The 21,276-nt window shown below is 26.7% G+C and overlaps 1 long non-coding RNA gene across 1 annotated transcript in view; it reads right to left on the bottom strand.

Moving 5' to 3' along the window:
* LOC133666203 (uncharacterized) overlaps positions 1-10,468 on the bottom strand; it is a 28,343-nt gene extending 17,875 nt beyond the window's left edge. The window contains exon 1 of the long non-coding RNA XR_009830000.1: positions 9,786-10,468. This is a non-coding gene — a long non-coding RNA (uncharacterized LOC133666203). The remainder of the gene's footprint in view (positions 1-9,785) is intronic.
* Between the last annotated feature and the right edge of the window lie 10,808 nt (positions 10,469-21,276).

Below are 21,276 nucleotides of genomic sequence, written 5' to 3'. Positions count from 1 at the left end.
ATCGCCATTAATACGCCCTGGCATAATTTCTTTTTACGATTCGACGAATATAGCTCGCCTTCTTGCCTCGTTCGCGCAGCTATTATTGCCGCAAGTGGTGCAAATCAATTTATGCGCCGGCGGCCGCGATTTAACACACGTGGAGCAAAGGATAATGCACGAGAGGCGGTTCAACTCTTTGAAACAGAAATAAAAATAACGTAGAAATTTTTATATAAAAGACAATGAGAATAGAGTCAACAGCTGAAGCTGGTACAATTATAGACAATGTTTGTGCAAATTTTGTAATTTTTTAAGATTGAAAAATATCGGAAAGATGTCGAAAAGATGAGATATTTTTTCAAAATACTCGCTGAGAAAGCGCGAAGAAACGTGTTCGAGATGTAAATAATGTCGAAAGGATCGCAAATGATCGATAAAATCATTTTCGAAAGGGGAACGGTTACGGGCCTCTTGGGTTCTATTTTCCGCATTACGGAAATCCCTATTGGAGATAAGGCATGGTTAAGATGCGCTCGTGAAACGTGAGCACCTTACCATTTTTTAAGCATCGTAAATGATATATAATAAGTGCGCAAAAAAACACGTTTGGAATTTTTATTAGGATGTAACGTTTGGATTTAATGGTGAATTGCTTGTTAAATGTCAGAATGAAATATCGAGTGCACGTGGAACGTGTTGAAATAATGCAAAGGAAATTTGTTTATCGCGTTTGATATTTATGAGATGAGTCACGTTGCGGAAAAACTCGTGTGTATAAACTTTGTAATTATAATTAGAGAAAAATTCCAAAGAATAAAAATTAATAAATCAAAGTCATAGTACATTTCCACACCCATATTTTTCTTTTCACGCGTTTTATATTACAACAACATAATTCTTTAAATGAAAATATGTGTATTTTTTCATAAATTGTGTTTTATCATTTTGCGTACAATCGCATAAAATAAAATAAAAATATTAATTTACGCGTCTTTTATAAGATGAATCTCATTTTCGTCGCAGAAACTCAAGTCTCTATTAGACTTATATTAGACTTATATTGTGACATAATGCGAATAGAATCGATGAAAAGCATTGGATAGGATTTAATGAGACTCAAAAAATCATAATTTCGCGATACAATGGGTCACTGAAATGCGGTGGGAAGAAAGAAATGGATATGAATGTAACAAACACTAAGTTTCATGCTTACTAATATCCCTTGGTATAAAGTCCAAGTTCAATTAGAAGATAGAATCAGCTATGGTCCAGAAATATCAGAATTCCCTGGGGTCCAAAGACACCAAGTCCCTAAAGATATTTGTATCCTGCAATCCCGAAGATAATGCTATTTCCTGGAACATGTGATCACGTAGGCACTACAGTTATTCAAAGATTTAGAAACAAGAAATTTGATGACCGCAGAGGTCGTGATATCATCATTGACGTCAAACGATCACCTGAGACCATTCAGATTCTGAAATTCTTGGGATTAAAGGGATCTGGCAATCGAGTAATAGATACATCCGATTCTTCGATCGTTGTTATTGGTTTGTACATTGGTTTCTTACGTGATAGTTATTGTGATCATCGACTTATTGTCTTATTATTTTCGATACAAATTATGACATTTGTTGATTTAGAAAACAAATTCTGAATATTTGGAAAAATCAGAATATCCAATCATTACATATCGTTATTTAATTATAATACATAGTTCAATTCGTTAAATGTCCTTCTAATTTTTTGATCAAGCGTTGTAAACACAATTTCTTTTATTAATAAAAAAATCTAATACATAATTTTGTGAGTTAATATATAAATTACATGTGATCAACTTTCCCCTTTTTGATTTTCTTTAACTTTTTCATTACAATCGTAATGAACGTATCATCATTTTTCTGGCTGTATTATTTAATTCGAAATTTAACCCAAGAAAAAATCAAATCAGGAAAAGAAATATGCAAGAGCACAAGATAAGTCTGTTTCGTTAAAAAGAAAAGGTCAGATATGAAACAACTTGGAGATGAAATGAAACTTCCAGAAACATGTACCTTTTCACTGAAGTTTCAGACGGTGGAGACACAAGAGAGTTTAATTACACACGGTATACGTGCAAACGAATCCTTTGCTTTCTCTTCCTACGAATTTTGAGAATTTTCTTGCCGTTGCAAGGCAAGAAAGAAATAAGAAAAGGAGAAAAATCAACGTTTATTGTTATTCTATAAAGCCATAAAATTTTCCTTAGAATACGACGCTATAAATATCAATCTAAAAAAAAATATTACTCGAAATGGCAAAATAAACGATAGACATTATTATTATTATAATAACATAATATTAAAAAAAATTAATTATATATATATTTGATATTAATATGTACAATTTAATAATACAAATAAATATACAATAATTTTATGATATAATATCAAATAATTCTTTTCATTATAATTTTCCATCAATTAATAATAACTCCAAAAGAAAACGTGTAAGTAAAAACATACGCGTACACCGATATTTTTACCATAAATATCTAAAAGAAATTCAACCAACGTTTTCTACGCTCGACAAACTATAAACCATTAAACTATCCATCGCCACTTTCCCTCATCACGGCCCGACAACGTTAATTATTCAGTTTCTCATCGTCTAAGATTACACGAGGGTGGAATCCCTTGTCTTTCGGCATCGACCAAGAAATCGACCACGACGAAGGCTGCTATACGTATACGCGCCATGGATATAACACCGTTGTGTATGCATCACTACTTTTCCGCTTCCACTCTTGGAAAGGCGGCGGCCCCTCAGGTAATAGCATCGCATCACGTTGAGTGATTTTACACTCCTCCGACTCCCACGTCAATGCCCTCGATAAATTAAGAGCTCGAGATAAAAAAAGGACGGGAGAAAAAATAACGGTGCAGCCGGGGGCACAATAGGAATCCACGTCGAGCTCAGAATTCTCGTCGTCGAATTATAACGAAAAAAAAAAAGGAAGAAAAGAAAGAAAGAAAAACAAAAAAAAGAGGAAAGAGGAAAATAAGTGAAACAGGATAGTTGGGCGTCGCGTCAGAAAATGATATAGATATGGTAATGTATAGTCGCAGACGGGATATATTCTTGCTTTCATCCACAAATTACATACCAAGAACTTGCGTTACTTCCATGTTTTCGTCACGAATATCTATATATATATATATTCCTTATTCGTTCGGTGTGTCGCGAATTTCGTGAGATTTTTCGCCGCACGATATTTGATGGGAAAAGAGTGGAATCGGTATTCGAGGGGAAGGTTTTGCTTTACGATTGAATGAACATGGAAATTGCTTGCTAAAAAAGATTTCGAATTTACAGGATGCCGGGGAATGGATAATATAAACTGGGGAGAAAAATGATTTCTCCTGTGTGAAAATAAATCAAAAACGATGAATATTTTCGATTTTTAGTGAAAGTCGATCTTGAAAAATTTCCTTGTTTCTACAATTACGATATTGATATATTTATAAAATAATCTTTTGAGAGATCGATCTTGCTAAAAGAAAGCTAAAAAAAAACTCAAAAAATGATATAGAAAATTAAAAATAGTTAGATGAAATGAAAAGAGAGAAACCGTCTTCTGTCTTCGTCACACTGCCATCGCATTCTATTCTCTTCTCGTTTCATCTTTTACACATGTATAATTAATATATAAAATGTATATTTTAAAATGCATTTATTATTCAATTATTTGGTGTTAATTCGATCTAAATAGTAAAAATTGATATAGAGAAAAATTTAAATAATAAAATTAAAATGCAAAAAAACATCTGAAAAGTAACACAATCACAAGAAATTTAAATAAAAAGTTTCATTAACAAGGTTAAATTAACAATTATTAGAAAAAATATTTCTGGTTTAAAAGAAATACAAAATGGTTAATATTTTAATTGAAATTTTCATTGATTTTAGAAATACTTAAATTCTTCCGATATAATAATTGAATCATAAAAAAATAAGTTTCTTTTATCTTCTAAAAAATTACTTTTCTGCAGTTGTGTTAGTGTCTTACAGTGTTGAATTAAATTATTAAATTCATCACTATATTTAATGAAGCAACAATTTAACTGTATCTACGATCTGGCTTCTTCAAAAATAAAAAGTCACGAAAGCCTATACAAGTGAAGGTACGTGATTGCAATTTTTATTGGAATAACATAGTTGAAACCAAGTCACGCAGATACCGGACGGCTCCTCTTGAAAAAAATTACATCTAGAATCGCGTGATCATAAAAGCGTGTTTGTTGATGGCAAGCGAATGAAAAGCACAACAAGAATATATTTTAACAAACTCTCTTGTTGTATGAAATATGAATCGAGCTTTTAAATCGTGCTTTTTAATCAATTTCTCATTTGAACTTTTGAATCATTTTGTTTCTCTTTCTCTTTCTCTCTCTCTCTATCTCTCTTTCTCTGTAATGATTGAAAGATTAATGAAAGAGGGAGCCACAGGATAGTATTAAACGATATTAGAGATTTAAAAAAAAAATAGTGTTTCAATAAAAATTTTTAAATAATAAAATTTATTAATATAAAAATAATACATCTGGGAAAATGTCTTGTATATGTAAATATTTTATTTGTACTAAAGCAATATAGCAAAATTTTGAAAATGCTAATGAATAATTTTATAAATAAATAATTGAAAATAACACAAATTTCATTTTTATCTATTGTCTTCTTGTAATCTACATTTGAAATTCTTGTAAATAATATGTAAATTTATGTTTTTGTTCAAAATTTTCTCACAACTTTAACTTTTTATCATATTTTTATCCATTGAAATTATTATTTATTATTATTATTATTATTTCGTTTATTTTACTTTATCTTATCTATCTAAAAAATTTTCAGAATACAAATCAAAAAGAAAATATTATTTCACATGAAAAATTTGTATAATTAAAATTTCTACGAATGCGATCAAAATTACACGTTTTATGATTAATTAAATAAAACAATAATAATTACAAATATATCTATTATTATACTTAATATTCGTTTTATTGAAATTGTAAATTAAAAAACGAGTAGCAAAAACAAATTATATTTTTACATGAAATATTACCCGCGATTAAAATATTTCAACATTTTAAAAAAACTTTATACTCTGTTTGCATGTCGAATGATAGTTTCACGAATCTAAAAGCGTAATATACCTACTTTAACCGAGAAAATGAATTTTTCTCTAAAGAGCTTTTAGCATTTTAATTTTTACTATACTTAACTTATCCTTTAAGAGATCAAACTAATTATAATTATTTAAATAGAATAGATTCGTGATTTATAGATCCAAATTTTATTCCAATATTCAGATTTATTTTTCTGCTTTCATAGGAGTTCTTTGTAAACTATAATTTATTCGACATTTTTGTTCCATTCCATCGTAGAAATCATTATTTATTTTTTTATCGAATTGACATCAATTATTATTATATGCATACGTTTAAAAAATTACAAGTATCATTGTTGTTAATATTAAAATGATTGCTACAAACATATAAATAATCGCGGAATTCCTTATAATCTTAGAAACAAAACAAATTCTCAACGAAAGAGCTTACTTTTTTACTTTTAGCGACCATCGAGTAACCTGAAACCTGACCTGTACCTAACTTAAGAGTTCATTTCGTCGAGTATGTATTAAAATATTTATCATTTACCTATTCTATCGTTTGCAGCTTTGCCAGCAACTCGATTCTCGCCTCAACACGTTCCAAAGATCATCCTCATACGAATTGACCCTTCACAAAAATGATAACGTATACATGATGCAACAACTCTGTGAAAGATGATATAAAACTATTATGTTAAAATGCGATATACTAAAATGTAAGTTGAGGCTTATTTATTAAATTATGAGCAATTTACGTTAGAATGAAGAGGGAACAGTGTATGATGGTGAAAAATAGAGCGATCTCGTTCTCCATCTCACTTTATCTAACAGAAATCTATATTAATTTTTGTGTTTCTTTTAGCCTCTAAAACTGACTTTTCAAAAATATCTCGTGAATATATTAATATTTTGTATGTAATAAAAAAAAAAATGTGTGTAACCATTTCTTTTTCACGATTAATATCATCGATATTTCAAATGATAGAGAAGCACGAAAAAAATAAATAAAATAAAAATAAAATAAATATTACGATTTTGACAAAGATTCGTATTTTTAAATAGCACTTTGATTTTTATATATATGACAAATAATGGAAATATACATATATATACATATATAGAAATATGAATTAATTATGACGTAAGCTTATTAATCATAAATCAACATTTCATCGCTATTTGATGTGATTAACGACGAATGATTTGAAATATTTGACGAAGAGATGTCAATCGTGAGTGGAAGGCTCGATTCGAATGATATGGAATGACGTTTATATCGATAGCTGAGATGCATCCAATTCGCATATTGCGCCCCCGCGTTTGCAACACTACTGTGATGTATGACCAGCATAAAACGGAATGGCGAAAAGTGGAGGAACTGTAATAAAATGTGGGGGCGATGTAACGGAACCAAACGTGGTCAACGTGGAGGAACGCAGCCGACGAAAAAAAGAAACACGAAGGTATAATAATAAAAATGATACACGATGATAAATGTATCTTAAACTCCTCTGGAGGGAAGGAAGGAGAGGCTCGTACACGTATGTATGCAAAAACATGTCGCCATGAAAATTCAACGTTTCAAGAAAACATTTTCTCGTGGAGAATTAAGAACACCTACGTGAAATGCAGACGTTAAAAGGTTTTATATTCTTGTGCAAGGGGGTCAAAATAAAAAAGGGGGAATAATAAAGGGAATGTTGAAGAAAATCTTTTATGAAAATATTTCTGTAGTCTCTATCCGCGATATTTTGCATTAAGCTGTTAGCTTCATCCCCTACCCAACTTTTTCTTCTTTGTGCTTTCGGTGAAGATTATCCACGGATCTTAAACCATGGAAAATTATGTTTCAGCACGTTGTAGATGATGATGTATTTTACAAACTTGCGCATATTAATGTAACAAAACGTGAACTTAATTTTCGCATCGAGATAATTCTCCGTATCTCTGTATTTTTAAAACCATTTATAGTCAATTAACTTGCATAATTTTTATATCTTTCATTTATCATCGCGATCCTTATTCACGTAACGAGCACGTATTCGACAAATATTTTCACAAAATCGGCCGGTTTAATTATCCTTCCGTTATTTTTCAAGAAAACACAAAAATACACAAATTGATGAAGTTTCAAATGATGAAGTTTCTATTAATCCTAAATAAATATAATATAACGTTCGTCTTATATAATTGTGTATACATTGTATAATGTAATTCTCTTCTATTTCGAACTTTATTAATATTATTCGTTATTATATTCACCCTTTCCAGCCATATGGATCCCAGCACAAAATCTACATTTACATAAATTCTAAACTCTTGCCAAAGGATTATTTTTATTTTATCTTTATCATAAGTAGCTCTTGTAATTTCAAGCCGATTTAAATTTCAAACTTCGCTACGTCTTATGCCGTATAACAACTTCAATTTTCGAGTTCGAAAAGCTTCGAAGGTATGGTCTTTTCACCATTATTAAAATTATGAAAATTATCAATCCTATAACAATTGTGATTAAATATTTATAAGATCTCGATAGTCAACTATTTGAAAATCAAGAAGAAATATTCAAGTGTTATGATAATAAAACAAATTTTGTAATTTCAGTGTTTATTAAAAGATTTTTTGACAGAATCGTTTTATTTGGAATAAAAATTCGAAAATAATACATATATTACATTAATTATTTACATTAATAATACATTATATTATTCAAACAGTATCGTTTAAAACGAAAAAAAGAAATAAAAAATAAAATAAAATAAAAATTTTATTTAAACAATTACTTTAATTTACTTTTTATTTAGGAATTTGTTTCCGATCTTATTTTTGAAAATTATAAAACTTAAGAAAAACATTAATCTCAATAATCTAATCATGAATTGTTCTCATAATACCAACTTTCATTCGATATCTCCTTTTATTCGAAAATAAAAAGAAAAATTGTCGAAAAAAATAAACATTATATTACAAATCAAAATCTTGATATAAATTTAGATTATATTAGATACAAATTAATAATTTTTTAATAAACAACGATCGTCAAGTAAAGCCTTCACAACACTTCGTTCAATGTGATCTTAATAACACAAAAAAAATCATGGAGATCGAAAAATGATATTTTGTAAATATTTATTCAAATTCTATCGAATTCAAAGCTTAAAAATATATTAATTTAAAAAAATTACAGCACGTTCGATCGTTTCGTCCATTGTGAGAAAGTCTATCAGTTTTATGTTCAATGATCGCAAAACCGGTCGTTTGCCACTTGCACGATACGTGACGGATGAAACCACAAAGACAAAACGACTTATTGGCATCTTGACTAAACGTGTCTGTTCACTTCAATATGATACATGTGAAAATTGACTTGGCTGGATTCAATTAAATACACTTATACACGATGGATGTTCGTAACGTTGCATAGTCACAGTAACAAATTAATGACGACGAAGTTGATTATAAAATAAAGGACAATGGATTATCATTATTGTTCTTTGTTGTGGAGGAATCAATTTAATAAAACAAATTGATTTTCTGAAATATGGAATATCATTATAGCCTTTGTTAAATAAATGACATTATTTATAATTTTTTAATAGTTTGACTATTTTATTAGGTTTTTTGTCACTATTTTTAATCTATAGCTTTCGTTTTTGGAAAAGAAACAATTTTATAATAATAAATATATCTATTAGAAGAAAAATGTCAATTGAGAAAATAAAACGATCTCCATAAATTCATCTTTGATATCTTTTTTATTAAATTTATTAAATTTAATGTAATATTGTATACAATAATTAAGAATGGTAATAAATATTATAATCAATGAAAAAAGGAAATTCTTATGAAAAAGAAACATATGAAATTGATGAGGTTGATATTCAAAATATTTCTTTTCTCTCTGAGCTTCAAGATTTCGATACGTTGCAAATTTCAACTATTTTAATTAATTTTTTTAATGTGATCATTTAAATCAATAAATAATCGATAACTTTCTTATGCAAAAAAAAATCACGCAACAACAGTTTCGAATCATAATATTTAAAAAAATTCATTTAACTTAATACATTTAAATTATATGAATATTTAAAATATGAAAAATACGTCGACACAAATTAAAACTAATTTCCATCGCAATTTGCATAATATATTATATTTTTTGATAAATATTTTTAAAAAAAATACCACTTGAGATGAAATTAAATTTTAAATCAACATAAATTAATTGATGCCAAACAAAAATTTATTTAATTTCTAGATTTTTTTATGTTTATCGAGATTGATTATAAAAATAAGCTAATAACTTTTTAATAAAAAACGATCGTCAAATAAAATCTTCACAATATTACACAGACTTTGACAATTGAAAAAAATATATTCCATATGAAAAAAAATCATTAAAAAGACGGTTTTATCCTTGTAATATAAATAATCATCTTTTTATCTTTCCTCTCGCGAATCTTTTTCCCCCAATTCCAAATAAAATTGATAAAAAGAAAAAAAACACCACTTTTTCCATTTTCTCTTTTGTAACATCTGCCTTTCATACCTTCACGGATGAAATCATATCGCATCTAATTATCTACCCTATGCATATTAAACACCATCCGACCTCTCCACCAAGTCCATTTATCCCGTGAACAATACTTACCGTGTTATTTAACACAGTCGAATCTTATAGCAAATTATTCGATATATTTCAAATATCCAGTCTCGCCCGATCAAAAGAGCTGTCGCCACAGTTGAGGATGGCTGTCGCGAAAGTTCTTCTTCGGGGATGGAAGGAAACAAGGCGGTCGAGAGATGAATCCAAAGTCAAGTCTCGAAGAGAAACAGGCCTCGAGGGGCGCTACCCGGAATATTTGACAACATGCGTCCCCGGACGATCGTCCGAGAGCAAAAAGTCAACTAAAATATACGTATATATTTGCTCATCGGTTCTCAGGATTTGCAGGAAGACAACTAACATCACGGCGTGTAATAAATATCAAAGCCGGGACAAGCTTTCACCATTATCGACGTCATTTATCGTGATACAAGTACGGATATAATAGATACACCGTAATCCGTGTTAAGTCTAGGATTTTACGAGTTTAACTGGTTTAACGTTTTATAGTCTGCTTTCAACGATGAACACGAAATTTTCTTCGAGCTTTTGTTCGAGATATTGAATCATTCGTATGCTTATCTTAACCTTTTTTGGGTTACTTTTTAAAATAAGGTTTTAGAAGTAAGATTTTTTCGGTGCTTCTTTTAAATTGCAGTATCAAATCAGTTGTTAATTTATGAATTGTAATTTTTAAGTAATCGTAAGCAATAATTTGGCTTAAAAATAATAAGATATCCAATATTTTATTTTGTAACGTGTAAATACGTGGATTTAATTCAAAAAGGGATCAATCTCCGAGATTTAACGCAATAATCGATTGATACAAGTTTTGAAATAATATAACATGAGTGTGATTTATTATTTCAAATAGAAAAGAAATATAGATAAAATTGTTTTTGACTATCTTCATTTCGTAGAAATCATCCAAGAATAAAGAGTTCATTAACACTTTTGATGGTATTTTATAAAAGTAGAGATATTAATTAATTGAAAATTCATAAAAGGAATATATTCGTATTGTATTGTTTTATCTATTGGTACGATATACAATATACAATATATTCATAATACCTTAGAGAATTGAAATAATTTGGACCAATGCTGTAAATACTAGCTGCAACACCTAAGGCGAAATTAGCTAACTCAATGGGGCGATTCGGTGTTAACTAGAGATATCGAGAAGATTACTCTGTTTCACTGATTCACGGTATTATTATCTACGTGGTGCTAATATCAGAATTTTATACATGAAAATATTAATTAATATAAAGTTTAAATATAAATTTTGAAAAAGTTCATATATTTATGACAAATTGCATAGAATTGACATATAATATTATGAAAATTGAGAATATTCTTAATGACATTTTTCAATGTAAGACATTTGATTAATTTGCAAAAGGCTTGTACGTGTATAAGTATTATTTATATATTTTTTTCATTATATTGCAAATAAAAAAAAATTAACAGAGAAAAAAATATGTTTACAATAAAAAAAGTTTGTTTTGAGATTATTGTAAAAATTATTTATCGCCTTCTCTGTCTCCCATTTTATTTTACGACGTTTTAGTCAATGTCGAGTTATGAAACTATGACCTTGAAATGACTTTGAAGATAGAAAATGAATTTAAATTAAAACATTTATAAAATTATATACGAATATAACGTGTATATTTCATTAAAATTAGATATTAATTAAAAAATAACCGAGCATTATCTTACAAGGAATTCACACTGGTACTATCAGTAATGAAAACGATAAGATAAGAAAGTTTTAAGTACTACCAAAGTCGAAATAACTTATTCAGTAAGTACGTGCTTGTTATCTAAAGTAGAAGATAAATTAAAATATATCCCTGTAATATTTGATAGTGAACATGATGAGCATAAAATTTATTAAAAGAAATAAATAATCGAGATCAATTTTACAATTATTTAAAGATTAAGAATACAATGAAATTTTAAGATACAATAAAATTTTATATAATGTCTAAATACATAAACTGAGCTTCCATTATTTAAAGTGCTAAGCATCATACCATTTGTATGAATACAAGTTTTATTATATAATATTTATAAGTTAAAAATATATATTATATTTATAAACAGATATAAAATTATCTCATTCAAATCTTTTTATATCAACGTAAACTATCAATTGAACAATCATAACTGGAATTAGATAAAATTTTATTCCTGCTTCGATAGATTTATATATAAATAAAGTTCTATATAGTATTCTCAGAATCTTTTGAACGACAATCAAAAGACATTTGAAATCAGAATCTTCTTTTCTTTGTATTAAAATCGTTAAAAAGATGAACAAATATTTCAGACATAAATGAGTGAATCTTTTTCAATTTATTTTATTTATTAACACTTAAAATTCAAAAAATTATACCTTTCATAAAAGTATTTATATAATAAATATTTTTTTTTGTACATTTTATAAATGATTTTTATATACATGATATATACAAGTGTAAATATGAAACGTACGAACAAATATCACAGTATATTAATATATAGTTATCAATCTACATTCATGAACGTATGACTACATCGATCTTTAAAGAAGTGAGTAAGAAACTTTTAGCGTGACCGGGTAGACACAAACATGGAACACGGTCTAAAGCGAAATTAGCTAACTTTCGAAGTGGATAGCGCAACACAGTCGAGAGCTAGATATCAGAACTGAGCCGTTTTGTTCTACGTTGCACTACTGCGGTCGCGTAAGCTGCCATACCCCGCGTACACCCCGTATACCAACTTCCAAAGTGACTTACCTAAATTTACATTTACCTCGTAGAGAAACCAGTGGAAGATCATCTGTCCCAGCTTGTCGACGATGTTCCAGATAATTCCTATCAACCAGCATCTTAACTAATTCAAACTGACGTACAAGTTGCATCATTTTTCATTATTTCGAATCATCATTTTTTCCAATTTTTTTTTCCTCTTTATAATAATTATTTCTCTGCTAAATAATAATGATTTTATTAAAAATTTTCAATCCGAAATTTAAAAGTACAATAAATATTTATAACTTTATTAATATTTTTTTTTTACATTGTTCAGATCAGATTGTAAACGAATATCGATCAATTATCGATCGGTATAATGCTTGCTTTATTTATACGTTATATTGCTATTTTATTTTTTGTTTATTTATTTTTTATATAACATTATCATAAAATCAATATGGATTCAATTGTGAGATATAGCCAGGAATTCTAACATTTTATAACCGGTTCAGTCTAAGACATTAAGGCTTTATCGATAAAGTTTCTTGATATATAATCAATGAAACGATAATACATAAGGATTTAAAAATATATGAAAGGAAAAATTTCGAAATTCAATGAGCAATTAATCCTTTATCTTACCAATTTTATTAATAGATCAGATCATCTTCAAAGACATTATATATTGGATATATATAATAAATTCAATTAATAGAAAATATCATATCTAATAAAATTACATATTAAAATGAAATAAACCCATTTTGAGATTACATCTCATGCTGTACTAACGTAACATAATAATTACTAAAAATTGATGGTAATATTTTCTTTTTTTAGTACAAATTTTTTTTTAACATTACTCAATTACTTAGCAGCTTGAGAAACGAAATATTGCACCGATCGATCATCGATTGATCGTTCATTTTCAATCGATGAAAACTGGATAATATGAAAGAAGCTCTTAGATGCATCGTTTATTTTAATCTTTCTTAAAAAATATAAAATAAGTAGATGCATCTGAAATAGAGATAAAAAGGCGACTTTCGTTTTAAATCAAATTAATATTTCAGCTCGCGTGCTAACAATTAATGTCCTCAAAAATAGAATTAAATTCATTTTCAACTGGATCTCGGGAATTCGTAACAGAAGTTTATAATTCAGGAACACGCTATGAATTACTCATGAGAAGATACGAAAGATTTGAATTTGTCATGAATCGAATTTCTCCTCCAAGTGCAAAGTGCTTAAACTTGAAATCTTTCTCATGTCATTCGGTTCAATTATATTTTCTTCAACGAACTCGAACATTCCATTTTGAGTTTAGAAAATTTATACACTATCATTAAGTCCCTATATTCATTTTATTTCAATTATAAATTAGAGATTGTTGGCTATTATTAAAAAAGGAAATTCAATAAACTGTATAAATAGGTACTAGAAGATTAATAAAATGTATTATATACTTGTTACATTATTGAATTGGAAGAAAAATATAACTAGCTGCAATTTTTTATATTTTTATAATTGTTAATTACACACATACGTTAAGTAGTTAGAGATTAAGTATATTGAAATGACAAAATTCATAAAAATAGACATAACTTATTGATCAAATAAATAGATATAACTGAGAATAATTAAAATATATTTAAAAAATAATTTTAATCTTTATCTACTTGTTTTAACAGTTTCATTTTATCCAATCATTGTCTTAATCTACTTTAGAAGATTAGTTTAGTTATACAATTACTCTCTGTTCCCTATTTTACTTCATCTAAATTTAAATTGATTATAACTTATTAAAAACACAACTAATATATATATATATATATATATATATATATATATATATATATATATATACAGCTTAGTCCTTTTTTATAGAGAAAGCTAGGACATAATACATAAATTGGGATATCAAAAAATATATAGATATGTTTCTTTTTATAAATCCTTTATGCTTCTATGTATAAAAAAATAAATCAGTACAGGATGTCTGATTGATTCCCTCGAAATCACATAACTTTTATTTGAAACATTTTATAATATTTCCAAAAACAAGCGAAATATATCAGATAATGTTATCCGGTATAATATATTATGTAATCGCTTATTAAAAAGAACCGAGATATTTCAAATAATAAAAATACAGTGCTTCAATTTTTTATAAAATAAAAAATAATAAAAAACACACTAAAAATTGCAGCATTCATTGCAGAAGATAAGTGTCCTTTTTAATGTTGCTTTTCCTGTTTGTGACGTTACGAATACCTCCTTGCACATTCTGTGTTTCTATTAATGAGTTAGAGTTTTCGACATTCACATATGGCATTGATCCCAGAGATTTGTTGAATTTATTATTATTTAATTTATCGATAAATTGTACAATCGTCAACAATTTAAAAGAACATATAATAGTATAAATAATGTTAAAAAATATCGTATATATTTTGAAAATATCTCTAATATAAATCTTTCAAAATGAGAAACTTGCAAAAAATATTAGTTAAGAAATCCATGAAAAAGAAATTTCTTGGAAAAAATGAGAAAAAAAAGAAGATAAAAATATTAATAATTAAATATGTAATATATTTAACAAATATAAAATATATTTAAAAGTACAAAAATATATATTAGAAATTACATAGATTGAAATTCAATTTCATATATTAAATATCATAATTTAAATATCATAATTTGCCTGTATTATTTATTTCTATCTATGACACATCTACCTGTGTAATTATAATATATTTATATTACTTGTTTAACGAGATTTGCTTCTTTTAATTAAAAAAATCATTATATTGCATGTCTTCTTACATTATAAAATTATTTAATTAACTAAAATATTCCCAAAATTTAAAAATATCGGTAATTATCAATATTAAAAAGAAAAAGTAATTTTTGCGATTTTCAATATAAGAATTGTCAATATTATTATTCATAAGATTGTTGCACAAAATTTAATCGAAAAATCAAAAGTTATGATTAATGAAAATTAAGTTTCAGTATTCTGTTGATTTATCTTTAAAGCAATAAAAAGTTTTTATATTTCTATCTGGTATAGGCATATGATGCATAGTGTTAATAACATTCGTACTTTCTTTCATATGGAATATCCTAGCCATTCGCCAACTTTGTCAGTTTTTCTCTCTTTCTGTTCAGTTAATTTCCTCCATCTTTTTTTCCTTGCATTGTTTCCTCACTATTTTTTTTCTCTTATTTTTAATCAATTATAACATTTTTTTCACAATTTTGTATAAATTATGTAAAATGGATTTTTATACGAATACGTTTTATCGAAAGTGAAATTTTAAAAAATAAATTGGACAAATATATAATTAATGTATTTTCTGAGATTAAGGAAAATATTGCTTAGTACACATATATATGTCATTTTTGTTTTTTCTTTTCTATTTCTTTTGTACTTCCTTTACTGACTTAATCTGAACTAAGTCTTTTTTTAATCTAGAAAAAATGCTGCAACGAGGTACAGATAATCGCGTTAAACTTTTAATATATCTTGTTTCAAATATTATTGTGACAAGGTATGGGATATTTTAGTATTAGATTTTTAATTATAAATATCTTCAATTCTTCTCGTTTCGTTTTAAAAATTTCTCTGCTTTCAATTGAAAAATGTCAAATCAATCTTAATTCATTTCTAAATATATTTAAAGATTTTAAACAAAGTCTCGAATAGAAATGTCAGATATTTAAATCAGTTGGTATTTTAAAATAATCAGATTATATACAAATAGATATCTACTACACTCGAAATATCAATGCTGTATATAAATATTTATTCTACGAAATTTCATCTCGTAAAGATAATAATATTTCTTATTGAATTCAACAAAATAATTCGCATTCTTAATATTCGCGAAATTCATTATTATGCTCATAAAGATCTAATAAAATACTCGATAAAACTCCTTTAATCGCCATAATTTGTTATCACATCTATAAATAATATAACATAATTATAGAGTATTTACGTTTTATCTATGAACTCATTATCCATGACCAGTTGATGTAAATTTCAAGATTATTAAATTTTGCTTAAAGTTTCAATAAAGAGGAAAGCTATATCAAAATTATAATTAATTTATAAAGTATCGTAAACAATTAATTAACATTAAAACGTTGCCAAACTCTATCGCAAACGTCTTAATAATAAGTAGATTTACAGCATATTTGAATGGAAGAAACTCCATGTGGTGGTTGCATTTTGTAAATTTGATCGTTTAACACAATTGCACTGCTGGTATCATCGAAACAAGCAAATTGTTTTAAAATAAATAATGCAATTATTTTCAGAATCTTGGATAAATATATATTCGTTAAACTAATTAAATATGACATATTGTATGTTGATGTTTTACTATAATGACTTTTTTTTAGATTACATCAATCTATAAAAGTAATTAGTAATTACATTATCATTTTAGAATTAAGTTTCGAATTTCAATAAGGAATGGAAACTTATATTTTAAATATAAAATGTAAGAATAATTACTATTTTGAGATATTAGTATTTTAATTCAGAATCCAAACTGAATGTAAAACATTGTTATATAATTATCAACTAATATTAAATGTAAAAAAACAATGTTTATTTTATATCTTACGTTTGAAGACATAAGATAATTTACATGCTTTTGACATATAAGAAACAATATATCGAACTTAAATAATTCCATATATATGTTTGCAATTGAATTTATGTTTATATTTTATGAATTTTATGTTTATTTCCACAAAATCTTAACTAAAATAAAATAAACTTTATACTTATAATATTGATTATTATACGTTTTAGAACAAATAATTGTAATACAAATTTATATTTAATAGTTTCTAAATATTTAAATTTCAGACATTTTCTGAAATATTTTGAAATTATTCTGCATGTAGGTAGTTTTTTGAAAAATAAATTAATAACTTTTTCCTCTTCGTTTTATTTGCCTGTTTAATAGTATAATGTTATAAATATTTCAAATTTAATAATATAATATTGTATTTTCAAAAAGATTTTTAAAAGTGATATTGTTATAATAAATATAATTTTACAAAATGTATTATTATTGTACAATATTTAACTCATAATTTATTTAAATAAAATAAATTAATATTAATATTTGTCAGTTAATATTATAAATCGTATGTTCATTTTAGAATCTGTGATCTAAAACAAAATTAATATGTAATAAATTTATTTAATTAATTTGTTCTTTTTATGACATATTTATGAATTTATAGAATTTAATATTTAATAAGTTCATTTTGAAAGTATAATGTAAAGAATACTTATATAATTAAGATATATATATTATATGTAATTTTATTGAAAATTTTGTATACTGATTGAATCAACATAAAACGCAATACAAAAACAAAGAAGACGTACATCGATATAGAAGAGAAAAAAAATGTTAATAGTAAAAATTCGTATTCATAACCTAAAATGAATACATAAATTCAAATTTTTAATGGTAAGATAGATATATGAATGTACACTTTATATTTAATGTTAAATTACTACAAAACAGAATTTTTAAAATATTTTCATTGCATATTTAAAAAACTATTTTTATTTACATTGAATATATCTATTATTAATTGCTAATTGTCACTTTTTGTATCATTTTCAATGACACTAATATAGATATATCATATACCTCAAGTAAATTGTTTTACGATGTAATAGATGCATCATTTCTATGTCTCGTTAAACGTTTAATGAAATTTCCAAATTGAATTTATATCAAAATAAAAGAATAATAAATAATTAATTAATAGAATTACAACATAGAATACAGTTACTTTAATGATATTTGGAAATTATATCATTAATTATACCATTTTGATTAGTTCAAGAAAGACTGGCTTAAAATATTTTCATGGAATAATTAATGAACTATATCTACGCTTTCCTATCATCCATCATATATTTTACTTTATTTAATTTATTTTAGATTTAAAACAGCCACATAATTGATTTATTTATCATAAAAATACTTTAAATTTTTTGAAAATTTATCATATTTATATTAATAATCCAATTATGCGAGAAAGCTTTCATAAAAATGAAAATCGCAATTAAAATTATTAAATTAATTAATTAAATTTTTTAAATTATAAATTATCAAATCAAAAATCAACGAAAATAATAATCTGCAAGATATTTGTTATAAAATTTGTTCATCAATTTAAATGTATTAGAAAGCAATTTCTGTTCATTATTTATCACGAATAAGATTTAAATATTATTATAGAAAACTTTTATTCTTGTAAATGTTTAAAAATCATAAATAACAATAAGAAAAGAAATTTCGCTTTTCGTTTAATCAATGGAATATATACGTTCGCATAATTCGTGATTACTCGAGGAACACCCGTTAAGCCACACACACAGAACAGAAACCAACGAGCGTATAAAATCAGACTATCGGCTTCCGCAATCGAAATCCAGCGTGTACAATTAAACGTTTGGCACCCGAATCGTCAAAATTCCAAAAACGTGAATGGGTCTCTCTATAGTAGAGGCGGTGTGCGATTGCAATGAAAGCAGCGCATCGTCCCAGACCTTAAAATGTTACATCGCAACAAAGGATCTCCTACCATCATGCAAACCACTCATAAAGGCCACAATGAAGACAAGATGCACCTTTCGTCGCATGATAATTTCCACTGTCGTAATAATCATAATCCTGGCTATCATATATTGCCTGTCAATCTCTGGACAACACGTACAAAATATCGGTAGAAATTTAAGAAGTCAAATACAAGCTCGAATACACGAACCGCTACCTAGAATATTACAATTTCGAACAATAGAGATTCCTAGATCGGAGGCGGAGGCGGAGGCGGAGCCAGAGGCAGACCCAGAGCCAGAGGCAGAAATAGAGGTAGATGTAACGAATTGAGTTAAAAAATATCAAAAGGCTAACAAAGAATTCTGAAGAATTCAAAGAAACGTATAGAATTAAAATAAATGTAAGTATTTTATTTTTGCATCTACGAGGATGAGAATGACATTTTAGAGAAAATATTTTGCGACGAAATGTCATTCGAATCGTGAATCTTTCTTTTTATTAAAATTCGAGACTTCTCTCTTGTTTGTAGATTTAAGTAGAGATCGGTTCATGACATTTCGATATACGAAGAGGTTAGGAATATCGATACGTTCGTAAATAATCCTTATTATTTTATTTTATATAAAACAACATTCAGTGGTAAATATTAGAAAATGGATGTTTAGATGGAAGATATTTCGTCAATAGTATCACATAAACGAAATTTGTATTGTGATATTCATATTTTGTCTCTGTTATCATATTCGAAAAATACAGTTTTATAAAGTATCAAAAGTGTTTTAAAGTTTATATCCCGATATTATATCATAAGGATTAATATAAATAAGAACAAGAATCAATATTTTAAATATACTACAAAACAAGATTTCTAAGAGAAGAGGTTACTTTACTATTCTATGCTATTCTATTCTAGGTAAACACTTTTTAAGATATTTCAGATAAGAAAAGCACCAACGCACATTCGATATCCTTTGAAATCATTAATTAATTCGGTCAATTTAATATCTTCACCAGAATAAATACAAATTCCACGTGGATTTACGTGAACGATCGAAGGACGAGTCGCAAAATTTGGACGCATGCGTATAAATTTGAAAGAAGAGAGAAGAGGGGAACGTTTGATCCTGGATAACGAATGTGAGAAGTATGATGCGCTGTGCGTGTACATAAATCCGTGTCCGAAACAGAGCGAGGTTGAAATACATTTTTCATCTGCAACATTATTCGGGGCGAAAGTAATATTACATTTCACGGAACAACGCCGATACGTATTCTGTGTAACGTAACAGCTGCGGACATATGGAGTACGCATAGAGAAGAGGGATGAGAGTAGCAGAAAGAGGCGAGACCCTGTGATCCATATTTCGATTTTTCCGCATCGATCAAAGCGTATCGTATGGGCTGAAAAATCAAATTCAATGGTTCGAATGCGTTTGTACAAAAGGTAAACGCTATCGCCATAACGCCTTGATTGCGTGGTATGCAAGTGAAATTCATGGTTCTGCTACTTTATGAGTGTTGGTCGTGAAAGGGAAGAGGGGAAAATGATATAATAATTTTATTAGTATCAAATCTTTTATGAAATTTATATATGTATATATATATATATATATATATATATATATATATATATATATATATATATAATCTGGTAATCTTTTGTCGTGCAAATGTAAACAAATGTAATAAATATATATTATTATTATTATAATTGTTATTACAGCGTTTAGAATAAAGCGAATGCATTTGGAAAATAAAAATATAAATTTATAATTGATCGATCGGATGGAAAGAATATAAAAAGATTCTAAAAAAGTATTTAGATTAGAAAGTATATTATGATATTTTTATAATTATAATTATAGTATATTTATATATATTTTATAATTATATTTTTATATTGAAGATTATATTTTTCACATTTTTATCTTCATACAAAAAACGTAATTAATTCTATAGTAAATCGTCATAAATTATGAGATCAATAATGAAAATTAATGGATTAAAAAAATCGTTATCAAAGAATTGCAAACATTATAACGAACATTATTCATAAATTTCAAAAATATTTGTCATTGCACGTATTTTACACATCATTATTATATTTTATGAATCAATTTCACTCATGACTTTAAATTCATTGACATAGAAGACGAAAAGGAAATTATTTTTACCAATCTAAAA

The sequence above is a fragment of the Apis cerana genome, linkage group LG6 (genome assembly GCF_029169275.1).
Source record: "Apis cerana isolate GH-2021 linkage group LG6, AcerK_1.0, whole genome shotgun sequence".
Taxonomy (NCBI): Eukaryota; Metazoa; Arthropoda; class Insecta; order Hymenoptera; family Apidae; genus Apis; species Apis cerana.
Note: the sequence above shows the minus strand (reverse complement) of the source record. Positions and strands in the feature narration are given on the sequence as shown.